At 37.4% G+C, this 26,633-nt stretch overlaps 1 protein-coding gene across 1 annotated transcript in view; it reads right to left on the bottom strand.

Moving 5' to 3' along the window:
• Nucleotides 1-10,397, bottom strand: part of LOC128866000 (protein grainyhead-like) — a 58,613-nt gene extending 48,216 nt beyond the window's left edge. Inside the window, exon 1 of the mRNA XM_054106452.1 lies at nt 9,667-10,397. The gene's annotated coding sequence lies outside the window, so the exon portion shown is untranslated. The remainder of the gene's footprint in view (nt 1-9,666) is intronic.
• Between the last annotated feature and the right edge of the window lie 16,236 nt (nt 10,398-26,633).

Below are 26,633 nucleotides of genomic sequence, written 5' to 3'. Positions count from 1 at the left end.
AGCTAAAATACTTAGGGCGGATGAACCAATAACTGGTTAGTATTGCATTTAACCCGAGGTTAGTTAACCATCAAAAAGCTTGAAATAACAATCACCTGATTCGATGGCTGTAATTATATGAGCAAATAGCTCACCAAAACCATTGTGAATACTTGAATGAAGGATTTCGATTACAATTATTATATATACAGCCAGCGAAAAAAATATAGCACTTTAACATTTCGACAAATTTAGACTATTTCTTAGTTTTTTTATTTAATTTGATATTTTTTTTATAAAAATGTAGATCATTCTATACAAAAGGCGTTATTAATTCAGCTTTCTAACTTTGTAAAAGATTTATAAAAATTCTCTATTAAAAAAATACTTAATTTGAAAAATCAAAAAAAAAAAATTATAAACATTCAATACCATAAATATTTTCTAACATTTAATGGGCCATAAAACTGCTCAGCAACTTTTAGTTTATTAATTCTAATTAAAAAGTTAAAAATTTACAGGATTTTTTTTTTTTTTTTTTTTAATTTTCGTATAAAATTTAAAGTTTTTATTTATATGGTTTTCCGTTATAAAAGTATGCTTCACAAAAACAAAAACAATAATCAACATTACAAACAGGAAAAATAGTCATATCTGGGAGCTGAGTGTTGAGGTGCTTTATTTTTTTGCGGACTCTAGATATAATACTGTCGTTTTGAGTGAACTCTCTGTGTTTTTTAGTTGTTTAATCTAATAACACTTTTAATTATACACAAAAATTCCGAGACACGTAAGCTTAGTTCTGAGTCGTAGATTACTGACTTGTGTTTCCTTCGTTTTGATCAGGTAATTTTCTCAAAATATTTAGAAATAAAATTTCTCAAGCGATTTAAAAAATACATAAATACAAAATATAAAAAATTTGGTAGAAATCAGTCAAAAATTCCCACAATTGGACAACAAACAAAATAAAGCAAAATTTGATTTAGTTTTTTCACTGCAATTAACTTTAGTTAGCCGTTAACCGACAATCCATCATTCTTCTTAACTGACAGATATGCAGCTTCTAATCAAGCAATTAAGAGGGTTAGGCCACTATGGTCGGGAAATGTTTCGGAAATTTTTTGTTTATGACATAAATAAAAACTCTTGAAAAGGGGGATTTCTGTACATGTCATAAACTGTATAAGTTATTAATATTATTATTAATTTTTTTCCAAAGTAATATAAAAGAAAATTACAGCTGCATAGCCTTTTTAAGTGCAGCTGTAATTTTTTTATTCGCAGTAAACAAAAAATGTTTTTTTTTTGATACATCGATTGATTATATCGAACTGAGAAAAAATTTCCCAACCTTAATCCTTTGAGTGTGCACATTTTAAGGTATTAGGAATATTTTAAGAGAAAATGAAAACAAAATTTTTAACTTCAGTTTAATTTCAGTAGTTTAACCTTTTAATCAGTTATCCAGTAGAAGGCTTTTAATAGTACTTTATAATTTTTTCTAGACGCTTTAGCGCCCCTACATATCTTAGTTTGAGTGCCTCTTGCAAACTGCGCACTCAACACACCCGGCTCTGGTGTATGCCATTTTCGCTGCTTTCGAATGGCTTGTCTGAGGCTTACAAGCACAGGCGCTCAAATACTCAACAGGCGGCCGAAAACATCTAGCAGACTGGAGGGGCAACCAAGCGGGAAAAGTTGTTGCATAACGCAATGGCAGTTTACTACAATAAAAAAAATGAGCTGAAGCCAACAGCAATAACAAACAATTCCAAACAGTTTTTCAATTTTTTTCTTTTGGTTCGATTGTTACCACAACTTTTGTTACTGTGTGGTAAGTTTTGGTTATTACGCTCTGGTTTTTGAGTCTTTCAGTGCAAGTGGTATTTTTTTTTTCTTTTCATATTATAACAATTAAACTTATGATATTTTTTTATTTGATTACTTTTTGTATGCTTTTTCTCTTAATGACTATTTACTATGCTTGGTTCGTTTTTCATTTCCCACCTTTTGGTGAGCAATCCAAGTACTTACATTGATTGTTTTTTCTTCTTCTTTACTTTTATTTGTCTAAAGGTGAAGGTACCCGTTCGGAATGAGGGAATTGTGAGTAACACTGTAAGAGTTCAACGGTGACTTGAACTTTTTCCAACCCTTCAAAAATCAAATCAAACACGAAATCAACTACCAAAATATGACCAAGTGTGGTTTTAGCCATGACTTTCAGGGGAGCAGCAACACTGTAACGATGGCAATGAATGTCGAAATGATAATGAGAAAAAAGCTGGATGCAATGCAGGAAAGATGTGGGAGATAAGTACGAGTATAGGTGATAAGTGGGGGTATTGAAGTGAAAACATGAAGGTAGTACTTATGTATGTATGTATGTTTGTATGTATGTATGTAAGCAAGTGAACCGATATTTCGTCGGAAATGGAACAATGAAGTAGGGAGGGGAGTTTGGAAAAACAAAAGTTCTGATATTTCTTTTGTGATGTAATGGAATGTAGTAAAGGTAAAGTGTAAGGGTAACGTTTCAGAGTAGCTCTTTTCCTTCTATTTTATTATACATACGTATGTATATTTCAAAGTTTCAACAGTTTTATAGCCTTATCAGTCATAAGAAGAAAGATTTGTATTTTCAAGATATGTAAAAAGTTGTCTCGTACAAAATATAACAAAATACGAAGCCCTAAGCACAAAGAAATATTTTAAAAAAATATCCCGAAAAAATATGATTGATTTTCAGAACCATGGACTATTTTCAAATATGATTATTTATAATAAATATATACCGAATAAATGCATAGAATTTTTATAAGAATCATGACGTGCTGAATTAGAATCCAGCCTCAGAAGCGCCACGTGTTACGTTTTCTAAAAATTCGATTTTTAAAATACAAAACATACGATTTTTGGCTATATTTGTGGTTATGTAACATCATAAAATATCGTTCAAGTATTCTTAAGTACAATTGCTTTCCTTTTGAACACATTTTTATGTCCAAAAAAACTGAGCTATCTATGAATTTGTGGCATTTTGTTACTCACGGTTACTTGGGTTTTTTGCAGGCCATTTTACCCGCACCTGACATTAACAAGGCAATTTTGTTTAACAATTTTACAATATTTTTTTTTATTCTTCCAAAAATCTTTCGTCACTTTAATAATAATTTTCTACTTACAAAATTATGCTGAATTTTTCCCGATTCTCTAAAAAGTTGTACAACTTGAATTCTGAAGCAGCCTTATATAGCGATGAATCCCTGCTAGGGGCTCAACACTGTTTCCTCGAAATAGTTTTCTTTTACTTTCTTCATTAGCCAAACCTCACAGGAGTGTATTGGTGGAACGAACGTTTTTTTGTTTGCAAAAAAATTAAAATTTTCATATATGTATAGGGTGGCCCATGTAAAATTTGCTTTTTGAATCAGCTATAAAAAAAACTAATATTTTTTCAAACTTTTTTTTTTATTTTGAAGGTTGAACATTGTCATTTATGAATGAAAAATAATATCGTTCAAATGACTGCCACGACTGGCTTTACAGTAGGCCATTCGATCAATCCAATTTTTAAGCACATTTTCGATTGTTTGGGCTCAAATTTCATGAATGGCAACTTCGATTTCGTGTTTTAAAGCATCAATCGTCTCTGGATGGTTCGCATAGCATTTGTCCTTTACGGCTCCCCACAAAAAGTAGTCCAACGGGCTTAAATCACACCTCCGAGGCGGCCAATTGATATTGGAATTTCGGCTGATTATTCGGTTTTCAAAATCGGTAGCCAAAAGTTCGAGTGTAACTTTGGCAGTGTGACAAGTTGCACCGTCCTGTTGAAACCAAATGTCCTCCATGTCATCCTCTTCAATTTTTGGAAACAACTCGTTGAGCATGTCACGGTAACGCTCGCCCTTTACTGTAACCGCGGCTCCTCGCTCATTTTCGAAGAAAAAATGGCCCGATGATGCCGCCAGACCAAAAACCGCACCAAACCGTGACTCTTTGTGGATGCTTGCTTTGCTTCTCTACAGTAACGTGTGGATTTTCTGAGCCCCAAATCCGACAATTTTGCTTATTGACGTAGCCACCGATGTGAAAATGAGCTTCATCAGAAAAGAAGAAGACGAAGACTCGCCACTTTGGAAATAGGTTTTCAATATTTCCCAATTTTGTTCAAGCGTATAGCGTCCCATTTCGTAAATTTCAAACCCTTAATTAAATTATGAACACATTTGACATGTCATTTGTGTTACCATTCTCAAAAAAATAAGTGGTGCAAAAAGCAAACGCTATATGGCCCACCCTGTACTGTCGCTCCACCTTAATGTACATACAAATGGACGACAATCGAATATAAAGATTGTGAATTTATACAGGAGAGTTTTTATCCAAATGGTTCGGAAAACAGAACTATAACCCTGAGATACCTCTTTAAATAAAGTTTGAAATTAAGTCTCCACAAAGGTAGATAGATTTTCTTCGAGGTTTGCTCATCGACTTCATGGTATTTTGTGCCCTGTGCTCATCACAGCACAGTCAGGATAGAGTTGGATTGGATTGAGTGCATATGCCTTTCTTGCAGCCTGGCTGCAGTTGGCCGAAGTGTCTCAATGTTGTCCGCGCTTTAGCTAAATCTCTACATGCTGTCAGGGGTTAACTAAGTCACAAGACTATATCTAATTTCTACTTTAAATCGTCCTGATGTTGGCCCCAAAAATGGAGGTCCTAACTTTATGCAGTTTTCAAAAGGCAAATAATTAATTATTACAAACTTTTTTGATGGCAGAAATAAGCCTTGCCACTGTATTCCGAGAGGCGGCCGCTGTCTGAAACTTCATTTTGATGTTAAATGTTTTAATATCTCCAGTGAGAATAGGGCCTATGTGCTTTTACCAATGTGTTAATTATGAACGTTCTAAGCTACGAAGGGCTGAATCCAATGCGATAATGTGCACGCGAGCCCTTGAAAATTTGAATTCTCATATGGCAGCTTCTAGACATGCCCATGGTGGACATTTCACTTATGTCATTTTTCACAAATAATTGCTATGAGCCGTTTTCTTGAATAAAAATATAGAAATCTGAAAAATCTAAATTTTAACATTTTTATATTACTCTTTAGATACTCTTTATTAAACAGGGTTTAATGGCCACTTTAACTATGAAACATTTTCGAGTAATATTTCCACCTGATTTTGGTATAAAACATATATTCACATTTGCATTATACATTTTCCAATTGTACCATTAAATATGTATCTCACAGTCTCACTGATCGCTTTTAATTTTTTATTTAATGTCTTAAAATCAATATTTAGTCAGGTGTAATTGGAATTCCTTTCGGGAATATTTGAATTTATTTATTTCTTTAATAGTGGGCTCGAAACACTCATGAGACGCTTTAGGCGGCCGTCAAACGGTACGATTTGTTGTAGAATATAAGTAGATATATCCGTTGTATCTGTTGTACAACTGATTGTATGAAAATCAAACAAAGCTAGAAAAATTAGTTGTATGGAAAATCTCTACGTGTGAATCCAAATACCAACTTTTCGCACAACCAAACGCATAACCTGATCGCTGCCTCTTGGCCCCGTATAAAGCCTTTTCTACTAATGATCTACTCCCGCTGAATTCTACGGGTATTTCCGTTCTGATAAAGCTTATAAGAGCACATTTACACTTTGGATAAGCTCAATTTTATTATGACAAATGGCAGGGTGGTATACTTTTTCGGCTGCCCAGATGTTACCAGTTTATGTAGCTTTAGACTAAGAATCACTTTTCAGATCGACATAGATGTAAAAAATTTATATTTTAATGAATGCCCAACACCGTCATTAAAAAAAATTAACCAAAAACAATGCGATTTTGGTGCCACTTTAATCTTACCCCTTTATTTTACCAAAATTCAGGGGCTATAAAACTCCACACCCAGATCTCTTCTAAAAATTCTGATTAACAAGTTTGCAATTTTAACTTTATTTATTTATTTATTTTATTTTTTATTTGGTTTTATCGAGTTTGAAACTTTGAGTTATAGTATATATATAAATAGTTAAAACTTTGCAAAATTTTTCGTTACTATTATTGTGACCGCCACTGTATGGGACCACATCACATCGACAGTTTTGTATTTTTAAATTTAAAACAATTTTTTAATAATTCTTTTTTTTTTTGTAACGAACATAAAACACATTTTCCGTTGTGACTTATTTCTGCTGTACAAGTTGAAATTTGAGTATTGGTGTATTAAGGGACTTATACTAAAATTGTATAACAAATATTTTTGTAATACATTTTAATCCCCTGTATCCTGCTGTTACAAACATTTCTGGCACGGGAGACAAAAAACACCAATCTGCTTAGGAGTTGAAGGATTCAAATATTCCACGAAATGCTCGCCCATTGTTTCTCCATAGGAAGTGCAGGAAGTGATAACTTTGACCTACCTAAAAAATTTAAAAATTTTAAATTCGGATACGTATATTTGTGTTTTTTTTTATCCCCTCTACCAAAAGTCATTGTCGAAACGTTTTTATTTATTTTTTTATTTTATTTTTTGTATTGCACAGTTTAATTAGTAGCTATTGCATATAAATCTGCCCTACATATACATATGTATGTATCTGTTTTGTGCTCTAGACAGTTTGCAATACTTCACACATAAATATATTCCCATCATTGTTTATATCTATTTATTTACATTTTTTAATTTCGCCTATGAATCTCTTGGACTGCTAATTTTTGTTAATGCATCATTGTTTAGCAGTGGTTTTTCTGGTTGTTAGTAAACCACTCGAGTGTCTTAGCTCACCGGTCTTAGTGTGATTGTTGTTGTGGTTTTGCATGTTTAATAACTTTGTCAGTGTCTTCTTAATGCCATTGAAAGGCAACAAAAGTATTAGAGTTTCGAGACGTTCGCGCTAATTTCAAAAAATTACTAATTTTTGTAAAAAATTTTTGTATTTATTTTATAATTTTTTTCTTATAGGCGGATATACACCTGTGTTCACAATAATAGTAACGCGACATATCGGAAAGTTTTGACAGTTTGTTTATGATTTATTAACTATTTTATTTTTGTATAAAAATATAATCTGAGCTGCTATAACAAAACTTAAGGTTTTGTACTTTGCACAAAATTAATAAAAAAATTCGAAAAAATGTCGTTAAATTTAAAAACTTTTTAATCAGATTAAAAAAAAAAATTCCGTATACGCAGTTTATAGTATAATAAACTGCATTTTAGTACAACAAAGAGAATTTTGGTACAATAAAATACAAACTGAGCTGGCTCAAAAGTCGCTTGATTTTTTGCTGGCGCTGTTGCATCTTATCAATGTAAAAAACAAAATTTATCAAAAATGCGAATTAGGAGCCACTTTAAACTCGCACAATATTAGACCCACTTTGTATTCCATTCAAAACTGCGAACATGGAATTTTGTAAAAGTTGTAATTAAAAAATTTGAAATTTTGATGAAAATTTATTGAATTTTTCAAATATTGTATAAAGTTTACTACTTTTATTAAAAACAGATTTTAAAAAATTAAATAAAAAATAAATAGTCAAAACTTTGCAGTGCGTCGCGCTGCTATTATTGTGAACACAGGTGTATGTAAATGGCTATGTGTTTTTCAATGAATCACTAAATTTGATGATGCTCTTGTGCTTATGAATCGAGTCATCTCTCATCGTTACTTGGGTATTGCATTTTTTTTTAGCAGATATCAAATATTTGCCGAAATAGTTCAGTTCAATTTCTTTCCCGACAGTAAGCATCCGCCCAATTAAAGTTTGGTTTACCTTTTCATTTGTTCAGCAGTTAATTTAAAGCGATTTAAGTAAAAAAGCTCTTCCCAAACAGACCGACAATTTCCAAGTGCCTCCGAGTCACAAGGCTCTATTATCAAATGGTTGTTAGTGGTCTACACAGGTGTGCGCTAACAGACCTTATGAGCTTTGAAGTTCAAATAAATAAGCCCGTAACGAGCTCACCCAGAAGCTCAGGTAACACTCACTCAATCCCCACACTTCCTAGGCTAAACAAATACTTGAAAAATCCAAATAAATGGTCAATAAGGTAACCCGATTATAGGGCCCAGGCAGTGTTTAAGGCGGATTCATGGTGTATTTATGAAAGGGTTATTTAAAGGTTATTTGGTTTAACAAGCTAAAAATTAGACGCCCATACAAACCGTAATGCACCAAAATTCTGTTAAGAAAGTTGAACCCATATTCTCAGCCAATATCTAACTTTAAAGCTTACTTTATCTTGCAGATAAACAAATTTTCGTGCTAGGAAAGGCATTTGAAGAGACGAAAAGAGTTAACGCGCAATTTAAATTAAGAATAGTTTATCACCTCCGTAGTTTAAGAAATTTAAAATTAATAAGAGTTTATCGGTTAGGCGGCCGAGGTAGCCGAATGGGTTGGAGCGTGACTATCATTCGAAAGTGAGTAGGTATGAATCTTCGTGCATGAACATCAAATACTAGAAATTTTTTTTCTAATAGCGGACGCCCCTCGGCAGAGTATGGCAAACCGCCGAGCGTATTTCTGCCATGAAAAAGCTCCTCGTAAAAAACCATTTGTCGTTCGGATTCGGCTTAAAACTGTAGGTCCCTCCATTTGTTGAACAACATCAAGACGCGTTACATCGTCACTTTTTTTGCTTCTCATTTTTGTTATTTTGGCGCCATATATTAGAGAATTCTATGCTCGTTTTTTAATTTTCTTAATTTCTTGCTTATGATTTTTTTATTATTGACGTTTGGTTTTTGGGTGCACATAACTGTTTGCCGCTCAATTAGAATATGTAGAGGTCACTCCAGTGCACACACATATGCAGATGTTTCCTCCGCTTACCTCTACCGTAAGGAGCCTTTGTTCATGCTCGTACCCATCTTTGTACGTCTGTATGTATTTCTACTATTATTACTGTTATTTAAATCTCAATCCAGTTCAAATTTAACGCAGTTGTTGGAAACACGTTTTACTTTTGTGTATTATTTTTACGTTATTTTATATTTCTTAAACAAATTAGGCCTCTAACGATTTCATCTGCATTAACAAAACAGAAGAGCAAGTGGTAAAAAAACAACACCCTGTGTGTTAAGGTAAACAAATGAGGAATGTTTGAAATTGTTTGATAGAGAGTCAAGCGAAAGTAGGCAAAAAGGGTGAGGTATTAATTATTTTTATGAATAATTTAAATTTTTAGCGCTTTCTGAGTAGCCTGGAATTTTTTGCGCTCGATTATCTGATGAACTGCACAGAAGTTGGGGAAATTGGGTACTTCGTTAGTCAGAAATGTCTGCTATTTTCACCAATTTCTTCAACTTTTTGCAAAACTTAAATTGTTAATGATGCTTTTTATTGATTTTTCTTTCTCCATGCCTTTCGCCTGTTTGCTGTTTTTGTTTTTTTTTTTTTTGCTATTCCCAATTGAATGTTTGTGATTTGACTAAAAGAAAAAAGCGCGTCTTTGCTAATTAACACTTTTTTCCAACAACGCTCCAGCACTTACATTTGTATAGGCACACACACGCACACAATCAACCCAATGGGGTTTATGATATGAACAAATACGTGTGCATATATAACAAAATGTACACACACACTCACACACCCATCCATGTATTAATGGATATGCAATACAAATTCACATCATGAACTCACATCACTGCACCAACACCACCACAATGACAGAATTGGAAGAGACGAGAAGCGCGCGCCGCGCGTCTTTTACACAAAACACTGTTGGCATTCTGTTGCTGGCGAATTTGCACTGCCACACAATAGTAACAACAACAACGATGGCAATAACGAGCAGCGCATTGTACACGAATACATTACTCTGTATATATATTTTATATTTTTCTTTCGAATGTGTGGCAGCCACGCGCGCCTTCTGCAATAGCTAACAAATCGATGGCTTTATTTAATTATAAATATTTCTTTTTTCTTCTTTTCAAACGAAAATCACAATCTCCGAATTGTTTCACACACTTTTCAAACACAATTCAAATATTTTGCACACACAGCAGTAAATTTAATTTATGCACAAATCAACACAAGTATTTTATTTTCGTTTGTGCTGCTTAAATATTAATTCGTGGCTATTTGCAGAAAATTCACTTGTGCCAATTCACATAGTGCCACAGCAACACTTTGTGTATTTCATACACAAATATTTATTTTATTGTTGAATTTATTTTAAAAAATTCTTGTGAATGTTTTCTTGGCTAAAACAAAAAATATCGTCTCGAACTCGACTATTATTTTGTGTGCTGTGATGTGGAGTGTGTTGGAGTGGAGTGGTGTGGTTGGTGCCCAAAAGGTGTACAAACCACAAACGAGCGAATGAGGCAACAAACGAGCGAATGTGCAAAGTGGACACGAAGCCAACAAGAAAACGGACACCAAAGCGGCGATACAACGAACTAGCAAACGAACGTAATGAATGAGTGAGCGAGCGCGCGACGGTATTTTGTGGCTGGTAGCTCAGAGTCCACCATACAGATGCACGTTTAGTGGATGGTAATCTCAGCGCGCTCGAGCCTTACTCAGCATACTCGCCTCGATAGTACCACAAATACCTACGTCTTTCGTTGACTACCTGTGTTGCGCTGCTTACCTGCGCGCCCGCAAACACCAACAAGTGTACCACACACACAATCACACACCTACTCAAAATCATGATCAGGCGCGAGTAAGAGAGAAAAAACGCGTGCATAGGCATCAAATGAGCATTAAAACACCTGTAAAGGTGTGTATGGCGCGCTTGTGTGCGTGTGTGTGAGCATAGTTTGTGGAAGGTGTCTCAAAAGGCAATTTGCTTTTTATGGTTTCATCTCAGTGTTGCATACAAGCGCAAGCCTTCTCACACACAGGCGCACTCGGCACTGGCGCTCGTATGCATGCAACCCTTTAAGCTGTGTGTTACTCTTTTCGTTTATGGCTCGTATTGCATGTGTGTGTAATAAACTCAGCGATTGTTTTATTGGCGTTGTATGCACAGGTACTCTTTTCACATGGAATCACTACAGCCGAATTGTGGGCGCGATACGCAGGGGTAACGGATGAAGTAACAGCGGCAGGGAGCAGCGCGCGCGCAACAGGCGGCCTTACCGCACTAGCTTGTATACATGAATGTTTGTGTGTGCATGCATACATATGTACGAAAGATTCAAGCCACAAACGCGCTTATGCCTTGGACCCTCAATCGCTTGATTGCTTCGCTTGTTTGGGTGTTGGGCTATTCAGATGTGCGCATACAGTGGGGTAGTGATGAAACGGTGTGCTGAACCATATCTGTTAAATAAATATATACGTATATATAATAAATAAATATATATGTATTTAAATATATACTTAATAAAAACTATCTGAATCATAGTATCTGAAGTTTCAAAAATTCGATCATGAATTTATGCTCAACTTAGCAAGGTGTAAGACCGTTTGCATGGAAGATTAGTAAAGTAAATAGACAGCATTTTAGAGGTTTAGTGAGTTACTCATTTGTCGGACTGTTTATTTATTACGCAATAAGGTTCCAAAAATGATCTCTCTCAAATCGATAGCGCAGACAGGCACCTGTTCCAACTTATCAACTCCGCATAGTTCTAAGTACAGATACCCTCCCAATACTACCGTTAGGTAAATCGTCGGGAGTCTGTTTGAGCACCCTGCGACAATTACTGTTCACATGCAGCCCATCAAAAGTACTTGATTACTCCACTGTCTATGTTTAGAAATCCCCTCAATTGGGCATGTCCCTCCTACTATACTGGGCTTATGTCGGCTTCAGGAGTCCGTTTCTTGGCCTAGTATAGTCTGTTGAGCTGCTGCTGACCTCGTAGATGAATGCTTCAATCCCTTCGCGTGCTTTAAAGTTTGTTGATTAGGGCTGATTGTTAAATAAATCTTACACCTCGCACTTTTTGAAGTCATCATGACGTCGAATAGGAGAAAAGGTATTGCTGCTATTGGTATAAGCCTGGTTATAGCAAGCAAGCGTGCTGTACTGCTTTCAATTAATTACCTGTTTGGGATTTTAAAAATTAGTGCAAGGTGAAAGATATAATAAACAAAAAGCGTAGTTCATTAAAATGCTATGAACTAAATGAAAGTGTTTTTATTATTTTATTGTTTCCCCCCCCCCCCCCCCCCCCCCCCCCCTTTGTTTTCGATTATTTTAATTTTTAACCCAATTCCTCCAGGAGTCCAAAAATAGAATAGCTGGGCTCTGGTTCTGCTACATGAACCTCAAGGTGTATAATAGCAAATAGATATTTGACAATCAATTAGATTCGCACTTTCAATGCCATTTTGAGGTTTCAGAAATCAATGTAACTTCGTTTGTATTGCTGAAAATTGCACTTTGATCAGGCATTTATACTAGTGTAATAGAAGTGGTTTCACTATATTTCAAGAATATAAAGTCAACCAGCCTCTTATTGTATAAACTCGGAAAATCTTGCTTAGAATATAATAGAATAAAATTTGAAGTTTGCACTTCGACGTCATGGTTTTTTGTGCCCTCTACTCCTCACAGTACCTCGTCCAAACGCGGGGCAGTCAACATCGCTCCGCGCGTGAAAGCTGTTTTAAAAGTGTGTTAGGATTTTGCAGTGACGGAAATGCATCGTCCACAAGGAGTTTGTACCTCCAGGAAGCACTGTAAACGCGGCATTTTACAAAGAAGTGCTCCTTCGGCTGAAAAATCGCGTCGCCCGGGTTCGGCCCGACCTCGTCAACAATTAGACCCTTCATCACGACAATGCGCCGACGCACACCGCCTTCCTCTGCACCTCTGCATTGGCCAAGATGTGGATTCAGGTGCTTCCCCACCCTCCCTACAGCCCAGACCTGTCCCCTCCGGACTTCTTCTTGTTCCCGCGTCTGAAAGCTGAAGGGGAGAAATTTCGACTCCATCGAGGCGATCCAAAAAACTGTGACAGCCGAATTGAACGCGATTCCGGTGGATGAGTTTAAAAAATGTTTCCGGCAGTGGAAGGACCGCCTCCAGCGGTGTATTGACGCTCAAGGGTCCTATTTTGAAGAATAATAGTTGTATAAGCCAAAAGGTTTATTAAATCCGCTTAAAAAAAATAAGGCTCATTACTTTTCAATCAAACCCTGTAGGCGTCCACTTGCGATTTGGCATATACTTGGCTAGGAAAATGTGCCCTATTGAAGCCCTATACTGTGCGCTAGCGCTCTTTTGACGGGCAAAGACCACTTCTACTATGTGCTACAGCGAAAATATTTTCTACCCAAGGAAATCTGCAGCTGCGATGATCAAAACCTCCCCTTTCTGAACTGGGTTCTGGGTTAACTCATTACCATTAGTGGTCGTCCACTATATGGCTGTAATAACAGAGACGCGTACGATTTGCCACATTCAGATGTCGATATTATTGGTTCAAAGAACATTTTTATATTTTTTTGTTATTGCGAAAAGTTCTATCGATTCTTGCATACAAATACATATTCAAACAGCGCTTCAAATTCAACCGGCACTAATTCTAAACAAGTCTTATATTGTTGAAACACATCCTTTTTCCGTAAAGAAATAATTCAGTTAAAATACTTTAGTGTATCATTTTTTTGTTACCTTTTTCCCTTAAATGACACACTGTACTTCTTTAAGTTTTAATAACAATACATACCAGCACTCCCTCAAACTTAACTCCACTCAACCACCAAAAGTACCGACATTCAATTTCAAATTCGATTCATATCGGGGCGCGGTGGTGACGGGAGCGGCAGCGGCAGTGTCGAAGTCGATGGCAGCGGCGCACACTCCCACCGCTACTAGCATACATAGTTAGTGCGAACAGCAGCCAACCACACTAACATTTAGTAAGAAGAACAACAACAGCAATAAATGTTTGGAGCGACGCAACAATCCCATGGTGAACACGTACATAAATAGTAAGCGTGCGTAAGTGCCGTGCTAGAAGCATCAGACTACATGTGTGTATGTATGTGTAGATGTGTGTACATATGACAAAGCGAGTGCGCTAGGGATAGTCGGGCTCAGTTTTGAAGTCAAAAAGTTAGCAGCGAAATTGTTGTTGCTCATATTAATGACCACAGAGGCGGTTCAAGCGAAATTTGCGCAAAGGGGAGATGCGCATTGTAGGGTTTCTATTTTTTTTTATTCGGTAATCGCTTCAATACATAGTAGGTACAAAGTATATAAATACATGATTCTGTTAATTACAATATACTCGCAGGATCGCACAAAAATGTAAGCGTATGGGTTATAACCTCAGATCCGCTCTGGCTTCACTAAACACCCTTAGTTATGCCCACGTATGCGTAGAGCCCAATACTATGCACAGAGTGTTAATATTTTTCATACTTTGAAAGTCAAATGCATAAAATATTTACCGGAACTAAAATATAAATATTTCTTGGAAGAATGCACTTGACACTTGCTCAAATATTTATCGTCATCCGCCGCCTGAGTTAACACTAAGGAAAGCTACCTTTTCTTAATGTATACCTTAGGTAAAGTATGTTAGCGCTGGCACTGCTAGACTACCTTGGTAAGTGGAGCTAACTCAATAAGTAATCCTATCACTCAACTACTGCTCAAGGCGCACTCATTATTAATAATGTGAATCCGCTCCCGTATGGAGAAATTATAAGCGCCAAAGGCATTATTTTTTTCTCAACTTCAAAGTATTAAGCAAAATCGAAATTCAGACATTCTTCCGTAAAAACAGTTATATCAATAGTCTCATTATACTAGTTTGAGGAAAAAATCCATTTTCTCGGTGGATGATCGATATCTCGTAAAGTATAGTAAATTTAAATTTTATACTCGTTGTCAGGGTGACATTTCACACTAAAAAAAATGTTGCTGTTTTTTGTTTGTTCCTTTCAGTTGTGAGTGTGCAGGGTGTTAACAATGGAAGTCTACAAACAGAAAATTCGGTTTTCTTTGATAAAGACGAAAATGCAAACCAAGCCGTTGAAATTGTGAATGGTGTCTACGGTGTCGATACTGTAACAGTTAATTACGTGCAATTTTGGTTTTGTCGATTCCGTTCAGGCATTTTTGATGTTTAAGAAAATGTCGGCCTGGAGCTAAAGATCTACCAAAAAACAGTTTTAAGCCGTTTGCGCAAAAATTTTATGCATAAATAATACATTTCCCCAAACTAATTTATAGAACATTAAAATCCCAACCTAACAAAATGAAATCATGGCAAAGATAGAAAAAGTCAAAGATTTTACCTACCTACATAATAATATTTGCTAAGAATAATGCGGAAAAGGATATTCTGACCAAATCTGGAACCTTTCGCAAATATCCTTCCAAACAAAAATTAGACTATTTACATCAGCGACCATTTCAGTGCTGCTCTATGAATGCGAAACCCGACCATCTAACCAGAAAATTCCATGCTTTGTAAACAGAAGGCTCCGCCGTATTCTCAAAGTGTGAGGCCCCAACGTCGCCGGCAATGATGATTTATATAAAAAGTGCAACTTGTTGTCAATGGCCAACTCTATCAAATTACGAAAACGGAGGTGGATAAGCCACATACTGCGAAAATATGCTGCGAAATTCTGCCGACAAGCTGTTGATTGGAGCCGCCAAGGAAGTCGCAAGAGGCGCCTCCCTAAGACTACATGGAGAAGATCGTCACAAAAAGAAATCGCGGAAACGACGGAAATCGTGAAATGAATTAAAATAGCTAACCAAAAATAGTAAAAGATGGAGTTTCTTTACTGAGGCCCTTTGTTCCAACGGGAGATATGAAAATGATGATAGGGCTGAACGAAACACGCAAAATTTTTTGAAATCCGTTATACTCGTAAGTATAGTTCGTTTTATTTCTTGATCAAATAATAAGAAAAAAAACATTTTGATTTGCTTTAATTTTTTTTAATGAAAAATTTATTCAAAGTCTTCAATTTGCCCAAAAATTATCTCTTATTTCAGTTTATTTACGCTCGTTTTGAATAAAACGAAAAATCGGTTTTTCTACAGACGTCAAATCCTCAAATATTTAATGCGGTATAGAATGCTTGACCCCGAAAAGTATTTGGAGCGTTTTGTTTGCTGTTTTGACATGTAGGTAAATTACTTGACAACACATTTTGACAACAATTATCTTAAAGCCGACTGACAATTTGCGCTCAACGCACTACACTTCCCTATGTAGGGACTTTTGCTAACGGGTTATTAATCTTCAATATAAATATTTCAAAGGTATTCATGCTCAAAGTTTCTATATCATATCTATGGAGTATTTTTGTACCGAAAAATTCGCATCAACGATGTTTTTTCAGGGGGTTTTGTGTTATATCCAATTTTTTATTTTATCACGGTTCGTTATATTGAGGTTTCGCAGTATTTTAGAATGTCTATATTAATATTAACGGATGAAGACCGAGTATTTCCTTCTAATTCCCGTTTTAAGTTTTTTCTGCGCATAGAAAGTCCTACAGCTACATACAGTTATGAAAACCAACCAAATTTTCGATGAACACGGACATGAAATGAAATTACAGCTTCGTCAAAGCAGGCCATTGACTAGTTGCTGTTTAAAAAAATCTTTTTTCTGTATTAAAAAGAGTAACCAACCAAATAAAAATCATTTTTCTTTATTATTAGAAAGAGTAAGCTATCCACCCGTGCCATATAACATCATTCAAATGGCACCTCTGGTGGTCAACCAGTAGGTCAACTACCAATCAATTTTAAAGCACATTTCTAATGGCTTCGCCTCCTATTTCAATAATTGCACGAACAATATGTTTTTAGTGCCGGAATCGTTCTGTCGGCATAATCACAATCTTTAACGGCAGCCTACAAAAAAGCCTAACTTTAATCTAATCTAGTCAAATCGCAGCACCCTGGCTCTATGGAAGTCAACTGACTTCAAATAATCCAAATAATCGAATTATTGGGCAGCTTGTGCGGCACGTAACCCAATCTTTCTGAAACCAGAACTCATCCATATTTCATCCAATTCTTCTATGTGCTGATAAAAAAATTTGTTTAGCATGCCTCTGTTCCACTTATTATTATTATTCCATTTTCGAAGAAAACTGTGCGAATAATACCGGCTTTTCGAAAACGTCACACACTCTCTACGACTACGGATGGATTTTTTGCGTCCCAAATACGCCAAATTACTTTGTTAGCGAGACGAAAATGCTCCTCATCCGAAGAGTTGATTTTTTTTTGGCAAAATCGTCATAACCATAGCTGCTCAAAAGAACATAAAGAGAAAAAATATTGAAGCACATGGTCAATTGCCTCAACTCCCTCAGAGTTCATTAAATCTTATAAGTGAGTAAGCCCAAGCTCTAAGCAAAACTCACCTTAAGTTGAGTTGGTGCTCTCGAGCTCTTGCGCACATTATAAGCAAGAGCACCAATATTATTGGCTGGGCAGACCTAATAAACATGATTAACAGGCCAATTTCTCAAACTGTTTCAGTAATATAGCGTTTATTTTGAAAACGATGCTTCAATATTTCATACAGAGATCCGTTTCGTAACGCGGAGATATGATACCTAGTTTCCATTATTTTTGAGCGTCAAATTGTTCACAGTATCAAAATAATTGTCTACTCAAAACGAAACCAGCCGTTCGTTAGTCATTCTTCACCTTCTATTCAACAGTACCTGAAAATTAGGCCATAAACCAAAACGCTTGCACCAAAGTGACAACTTCAGTCGTGACAACAGAATACAAGAAAACTACACAGAGCAGCACAGAGCCACAGATTTATGTGGGGATACGGAGCTATCGAAATGGTATTAGGAAATCCTGAAATAGTTGCGTACCAGATGAGATGTGGCAGCCGCACCATAATCGTGGTCCAGCAAATTACGAGTTATCTCCGCACAATTTCGACCTCTTTTTTGCATGCCAAAAAAATTCGGAATGGAACACAACTTCGGAAGTCAAAGAAAGCAATCAACGAAGAACGATGCTTTCCTGACGCTCATGCCACAATCGTGGAAGTACAATTCTCACAGCTATTTCGATATTTTCATCAGTCAGAGAGATGGTGGGACGAGCGAAATAAGGCAAATGGTCAACGTCAATACAGTCAGCGCTCAATTGTTTGTTCCACATAATAATGCATTACTACCTCAGGCCGATAGTGAATAAATAAAATAAATACAGGGTGGGCCATATAGCGTTTGCTTTTTGAACCACCTATTTTTTTGAGAATGATAACACAAATGTCAAATGTGTTCATAATTTACTTAAAGATTTGACATTTACGAAATGGGACGCTATACGCTTGAACAAAATTGGGAAATATTGAAAACCTATTTCCAAAGTGGTGAGTCTTCTTCTTCTTTTCTGATTTTCACATCGGTGGCTACGTCAATAAGCAAAATTGTCGGATTTGGGGCTCAGAAGCTGTACTGTAGAGAAGCAAATGCATCCACAACGAGTCACTGTTTGGTGCGGTTTTTGGTCTGGCGGCATCATCGGGCCATTTTTTTCGAAAATGAGCGAGGAGCTGCGGATACAGTAAATGGCGAGCGTTGCCGTGACATGCGAACATCCGTAACGAGTTGTTTCCAAAAATTGAAGAGGATGACATGGAGGACATTTGGTTTCAACAGGACGGGGCAACTGGTCACACTGCCAAAGTTACACTCGAACTTTTGGCTACCCTTTTTGAAAACCGAAATTCCGATATCAATTGGCCGCCGTGATTTAAGCCCGTTGGACTATTTTTTGCGAGGAAGCGTTAAGGACAAATGCTATGCGAACCATCCAGAGACGATTGATGCTTTAAAACACGAAATCGAAGTTGCCATTCATGAAAATAAAAAAAACGTTTGAAAAAATATTGATTAGTTTTTTTTTATAGCCGATTCAAAAAGCAAATTTTACATGGCCTACCCTGTACTTCAAGCCCGTAGGAAATACCGTATGACATAAAAGAACAATGACATTTACAATTACATTTTCCAAAACTGTGTGGCCAATCATCGCATATTTTTGGTTTCAGCTTAATCTACGAAAGTTTTTGCTGCTCCAATAACAGTATTGTACACTGGCCTCAAATATCACGTGATGTAACACATCTGAACCATTTGCTCTCTGTGGCATATTTAAGTCTTTAGCCTATGCGGAATAGGTAACAAATATTGTAGGCTTTGAAATCAAAATCGACCTTAAAAGCTGTTTGAAAGACCTCAGACGTTCCCATGGTGGCTTTGTGCTCAAAACAATTTTCTACATCTTAAAAAAATTCGAATTTACCAACATTTTCTTGGTTCAATCTATAGTTCTACACCTTTAAAAAAACACCCTTTATATGTACTTATGTACTTATATGTGCCTCAACAATTTTAATTGGATCTGAACCCATCTACGCGTAATTTCATGCGCACACCCCCTCCTCAAATATAAAGGATGTGCCGAAAAACTATTCTTACTTAAATTTTTTTACACCCAATACGAGTTTTAGCCTAATCTAATGCTTAACTTTCATTGCTGTTTATTATTGCACCATAAAGTTAGTGCGCCAAATGCATACCAGAAGAACCTATGAAACCCCACTTTATTTTTATGCCTCATCGATTTTCCGATTTCAAATAGGTATGCGCGCCCCGCCACTGACGCCAATTCGGTAAGTGGGTAGAAAGGCGGCGCACAGATAGATAACTTTACTGGTCGAAAAGAGTTCCAGCAGAGAGCTGCTGCAGCGTTGTTGCCATGGCGCTGCTGCCACAAAATGCGCTCTTGCAAGTTAGTGGATGCATGCATGCGCATGTCTATGTAGTTGAGCACACGGGGCTTATTGCCTTCGTACACTTGCTGCTGCAATATCAAAACGCGCACAAACACACATATGCCAGACACATACAACGAAAACAGTCAACAAGTGTTGCAGTCATTCTGTAATAAAAAAGAATGTCTTAGAGATCAAACGTTGGCGTGAGTGTCTATACACGTATATACATATATGCGCGTGTAAGTGGGTATGCATGCTTTGCATTGCTGTAAATGCATTTTAACTTTATGATACGCACTTTATCAAATCATCCCGTCTAAAAAACTACCAAAATACCCGCAAATTAAAATATAAAGAATAACAAAACACTGACTCTTTCAAATGTTCACTCTTTTTTGTTGAATTCTGTCAGCAAAGTCAATTGTTAATTCGATAGTCGTTCGCATGATTGCTTTGTATAGGTTAACATATGTGCCTTTATCTCCACTGTGTGTGTGTGTTTTCGTGCACTCAGCTCTCCTTATTAGTTGTCATCTCCTCTTATTCGTTGGTAGTGCAGCAGCTCAACAGTTAACCGCATCGCTTATTCGCTGCGCGACGTCATTCACTCGTCACTTAGTATTCGCTGATTTTTCCTAAGTGTATTTGCACGAGTAAATATTTAGCTGCAATTGATTCTCTCGCTACTCTTAATACTATTGAATTGGCTAACTCGTTGCTTTTTAGCCAATTTTTTTCATTTTATCTGCGCTAGTGGCTTTTTGGCTAGCTGCTGTGGTACTCGTCGTTGCTGGTTGTTGTTGCTTTTATTGTTTATTTATTTCTTATTCGTTTTTTATGTTATTTTATTTCGATTCCGACCTTCTTAGTATATCATTTCTTCATGCGCCTTTTTGTTGTGGCTGTTGTTGTTTTTGTTGTTCAGTGTAGCAATCTTATCGCTTTGTTTGTCTTTCGACTTGGACGTCGTCTTTTACTTCATTTCCTACAGATGATGGAGTATCTACATCTAATTCTAGAGAGTGGTATACACTGTAAGGAATCATTATATTTAAGATACAATACCCAGAGGCAAATATTTACGACTGCATATCACAGATGCAGCGCTCAATATTGGTTTCCATCGCTACAATAATTATTAGCTTGTTCAAAGTGTCAAATCGTATGATCAAGTCCATCAGAAATAATCTTCTTCAAAAAATAAATACTTTAGCGAGCGGTCCTACTGAAAGGTCTTCTAATCTCACGGTAACGGTCACTTTGAGAATACTATCATTTACGCTCTCCATACAGGCCGATTTGAATGGGTGTTCTTCTAAGCTATTGAAAAACAGACCATGCCTTATTCTAGCTTCATAGAAGTTTATAGATGAGTGGAAAACAACTTCGATTAACCCCATTCATACTTCACTCACTTGTACTAAACATAGAAAAGGCGTTAGAATATAAGGAGTATGCTCTAGGAGTATTTCTAGATATATCAGGGGCCTTTAACAACGTGACAAAAGATGCTATTCTAAATAGCATAGAGTCACTTAATGTGCAACCCGCGGTTTATCTATGGATAAGGCAGCTATTAGCTAGCAGAAAGATAAGAGCGGAGTGGAACGATGCGAGCGTCACCAAATATGCATGCAGAGGTACTCCGCAAGGTGGGGTACTATCGCCGCTATTATGGCTACTAGTAGCAAATGAAATTCTTAAGAAACTTGACAGAGGGGCACCTAAACTAGTGGCATATGCCGATGACATAGCTATAGTAGTTACGGGAAAGTACCTGGACACCATCAGTAATGTGATGAACAGCACTCTCAAAACGATCCATCAATGGGCATCTCGCGCAGGGCTAGGGATAAACGCGGGAAAAACGGACATGGTACTTTTTACCAGGAAGTACAAAGTTCCGACGTGGAACCTCCTGAAGCTAGGCAACAACGAACTAATTCTCAAAGATTATGCAAGGTACCTCGGAGTAATATTGGACAGCAAATTGCTGTGGAAGCACAACGTTGAGGAGAGGGTGAAAAAGGCCAGTAATGCGTTGTACGCATGTAAAAGAATGCTGGGCGTTACTTGGGGTCTAATCACCCTCCCTGATGCATTGGTGCGACACATCAGTAGTCAGACCGATATTGCTGTACGGAACCTTAGTATGGTGGACTGCGACAAAAAAACTGACATACTTAATGCCGCTGGAAAGGGTTCAACGACTCGCTGCCCTGTGCATAACAGGAGCGATGAAGACCACTCCAACGGCGGCGCTGGAAATGATACTGAGCATGCCACCTATTGACCTCATGGCAGAAAACCTGGCAGCGAAATCCGCGAGGAGGCTAATGGCTGCGGGGGTATTCATCTGCAGAACCTTCGGTCACAGCACAATAGGAAAGTGGAGCTCAGGTGGCACAGACTACATGACTCCGTACTTTAATTGGGAAAGAAGGTTCCGCACTACAATTGAAGAGGAGGGATGGCACAAAGGCATGAAGCCTGGCCATAGAACCTTTCACATCTATACAGACGGCTCGAAAACTCCAGACGGAGTGGGAGCGGGTATCTACTGCTCAAAACTAGGAATAAGGCAGTCTATCAAGCTGCCAGACCACAGCAGTATTTTCCAAGCGGAAGTTTTTGCTGTGGGGAAGGCCGCGGAGCTAGGCTACACTAGAACAAGAAAGAACTCAACAATTAATATATACGAGGATAGTCAAGCAGCAATAAGAGCAATAAGCTCATATTGTATTAAGTCCAAAAATGTTCGACGGAGCAGGGAAGACATAGAAAGGCTAGCCGGAAACAGTAGGCTGCATATCTACTGGGTACCTGGACACAAAGGCATTATAGGGAACGAAATAGTAGATGAGATAGCAAAAAGTGCTGTGAGACTACCATTTGAACAAGAGAACGACATACCGAGACCGCTAAACACAATATACAATGAAATGGACGACCACATGAAAAGGCAAGTTAAAGCTAGGTGGACTAACCTGACCACATGCAAAACAGCGAAACTCATGTGTAGAACTAACGACAAAAAACTTACGTAATTCGTACTTACGCTCTCGCGAAAGGAATGCAGAACTATCATAGGTATGCTAACAGGTCACAATCTATTGGCTGCACATGCGTACAAGATAGGGATTGCTAACACGGACAAATGCAGAAAATGCATAGAGGATGTTGAGGAAACTTTAGAACACCTTCTGTGAGTTTGTCCGGCATTATTAAAAACGCGACTAAGATGCCTGGGAGCCCTATTGATTGAGGGCCTCGAGGACGTCTCAAAAGGGGAGCTCCCAGCTCTGCTTAGATTCGCCAAAAGCGCTGACATCCTACATGATGTCTACTTTAGGTATTCATAGAGGTCGGTCTCCATCTGGTATCGCTAGGGACCAAAAGGTCTATGCGTAGCTTACCGCCAACCAGGCTAACCTAACCTAACCCCATTCATAGTACGTACGAAATTATACACCCATCTCAAAACTTCCGACTGTTGCTAAACTACTTTTCTGTGACAAATTGTATTTTTTTATTATTTATTTCCAATAAATCTACAGTTTCGAATCTCTCTGTATTCGCAGAATACTGCTCTGATGCCTTATCTGCCAGCGTAAGATGTTTGACACTGTGTCATATAAAACTCTGATTAGTAAATATTCCCCTCTAGGTTTTCATTTGATTTAATTAAGTCCTATTTATCTAAAGGACGTTGTGTAGTAACCGTAGATAATGCGACTTCTGAGCCCTTTACCGCTTCACGAGGAGTCCCTCAATCGAACGGTAGAAGTCCTCTAATATTCATCCTTTTCATTAGCGGCATATGTGACGGTTTTTGTTACAGAATATTATTTTTCTATAATAATATCCTGCAAAAGCTTAGCGAGACTAAAGACTTGGAAGTGAGCTCTGCTTTATAGTCAAATTAATTTCATTAATGCGCTATGTCACTCCGCCCAAAGAAAACTTGGACAGTTATGAGACACTTGTGAGAATTTTTTATGCTTCACAAAACTTGAAGTGACCATCATCAAGTAAGGGTTTCTATAAAGACCCTTTACAGAACTCTGTAAAATTTGCATAACTTGTAAAAGTTGATTGCTTATAGGATGTCAAACAACACTTACCAAATAGGCGGCACATTTCTAACATTCACTGTTAAAATGTAGAAGTTTGCCTCTATTCAAAAAAGTGGTAATGAAAACCCACCTTCCACACTGTTAAAGTGCTAAAAGTGAATCAGACAATTCAGAACTAAATGCGTAAGAAACTCTCGCTCAGTTTGTTAATTGCATAGCCCTCTGCCGTAGAAGCGCAACACTCCTCTCGTGAAGTCTCCGAGTGGCAAGGATCACCCCACTTATAAATAGAATACAGCACACCCTCATAGCTCTAATTCTCGTAATAGACTCAGTGAATCCATAGCTAACTTGAACCCGTATGGATTATTCGCTGAGTCCGATAAATATCACTTAACAACAAGAACTCAAGCACACTTTCTTCTTTCTGCTTACTCTACCCAACCATACATTAGGGACTAAATTCTTGTCGAAAATTCTTCTTCCTCTAAGTGGTCACACAACTATTTCATTGTTTGCGCTGAGACCAAAACACTTCGCTAGACCAAAGATACTGTGTTCACGGGTGCCATTGCTTTTGTTGCCTCCTCATGGATGCTGATTCGAAATATATTTTCAACAGAGTATCCATGTCCGTATAATTGTAGTACAGTGTGGCGTAGCCAAACCAACGCGCTTTAATATGCCCTTGTCATAATAAAAGTAGTAAAATTATTCATTCTATCATCTCGTTGTCTACACAGATCGACTATAGAATTTCCGCCGCATGAAAATTCGACATAGCTCAAGCTTGTGCGCTACTTAAAGGAACGAGCATAATGAGAGGCTTTTGGGTTGTGGATCTGAACTGCTTACCGAGCCCAAAATAACCACTGCTGACCAGAATACATCCCAAGATAGGATTTTTTTGGTGGTTTTATACTGGTGCTTAAGTAAATACAAAGAACGTATTATGGGCTGTGGGTACTGTGGGCTCTTTATGTGCTGCCAGCAGATAGTTGATTTTACCCTCGCTCACCTCAAAAAAAATGTTCTTTCTTCTCTAAGCTTGAGAAAGTTATGGTGAGAGCCCTGTTGGAGAGCCAAATGACGCCAAAATCGTCCACATAGCAGTGTCCCATTTTTATTGTACATGGTGGAGCTGCGGTTCAGAGAGGTAGCAGTTCTACACTCTCTATCATAGGACTGAATAAGTCCTTGCCTGGCTTAAGACCTCGCTTCGGGTCAAAGAACTCCCTGCAACTTTTCTCAACAGTTTTTACATTTAATTGTTGTAGATAATCAATAACCTTTCTAGAACCTTTAGGAGATAGGAAGTAAGCCTTATGAGCCTGAGTTCTCATAATTTACAAATAAATACCCCACACGTTAATTTCATTCCCTTGAGAAGGTTTAGCGATGCTTTATAGAGTTAGGAAGCAACAGGCAAAACATGTTTATTTTTTGCGAAGTCTATCAACTGTTAAAAACCTTTGATAGGAAACTCACCGCTCCTTATAAAGCAGCTGATATAGCATTTCACTGTAAAAAGATGTCCAGTCGCTATCTGGCTTTTCCATGTGGTTGGAAATTATCCGAATTTTCAAAAATACAATAGCGCTAAGGATTTAGTATTATTCCGGATTACGAGTACTCTAAATATCTAAAGAATTTCCAATTAATCTCAACCGGAATGAGACAGGTGCGACCGCATCGACTCTCAGAAAATCTTTCAACACTATCATATTTTCAAGGACCGAGTAAACTACATGTATAGCATTGGGACCCAGGGTCTAGTAAAGTTATTTATATAAAGTGATGGATTAGACAGAGTACACTCTAGTTTGCTAGATCGTGAACTAGCGTCTTCTTAAAGAAACCACAACACTCAACAATGGTAAAGATTTAAAGGCACAATCAGGTTCAATTTGAAAGAAACCCGAAAGTGTTAGCGAATCATCGATAACGAGATGATTTGTGTAAGAAATTGCTACATAATCGAAAAGCCCGCAATTTCTATATCTGACCACTACCAGAATGGAAAAGAATTTCCACCAACTCTTTTATACAGATTTTGCCACACTAATTCAGGCTCGCTACAACAAAAAACTCTCAGTGTAAGCAGCCTCCATTCGTGCTGGAACATTGCTTCGCCGTCGCTGCTTTTGCAGTCTCTAATCTTGCATCTCTAAAGTTCTCAAGTTCTGTTGTTCTGTGCAATTCAACGCGAAACACCAATCTAGTTACACAAACAAAAACACAAATACACACACATACGTGTATATATATTATAAATATATCTGTATGTATACGACAAAATACGTATGAAGGCGAGTGCATTCCAGCGCAAGCAAGCAAACAACCTTTCGCTCGTCTAAATTTAATGCAAATAAATTAAACATTGCCAAGTGAATGTTTCTACTTCGCCTCCATTACCCTATCCCCCTTCTTCGAACGGCCGCCCTCACTACCACCAATACCACCTTTGGCTTTTTCCTTCATCTATGGACATTTTTTCTTAAACTTCTTGTATGTTCTTGAACGTTGTTGGCGCACTGTTATAGCAACGGAGTCGCCGTGGCATTTTGTGTGCGCTGTGCCACATAATGTTGCACTCATTGTTGCTGTGATGCTGGCGCATGGAGTGTGTGTAGGCAGGGAAGTATGGCAATGGTGCAACAACGGTGCACGAGGGGCAGGCCAAGCACCTTAGTCAATTTCTTTGATGCTTTTTACTTTTTTTCTGTTGGCATTCGTTTTTGGTTGGGTGTTTGTATGTATGTACATATGTATGCTTTTTTCAAGAATTAGATGTTAGATATTTTGTTTGTTTAAATATCCGTAAGGAATT

The sequence above is a fragment of the Anastrepha ludens genome, chromosome 6 (assembly GCF_028408465.1).
Source record: "Anastrepha ludens isolate Willacy chromosome 6, idAnaLude1.1, whole genome shotgun sequence".
NCBI classification, from domain to species: Eukaryota; Metazoa; Arthropoda; class Insecta; order Diptera; family Tephritidae; genus Anastrepha; species Anastrepha ludens.
Note: the sequence above shows the minus strand (reverse complement) of the source record. Positions and strands in the feature narration are given on the sequence as shown.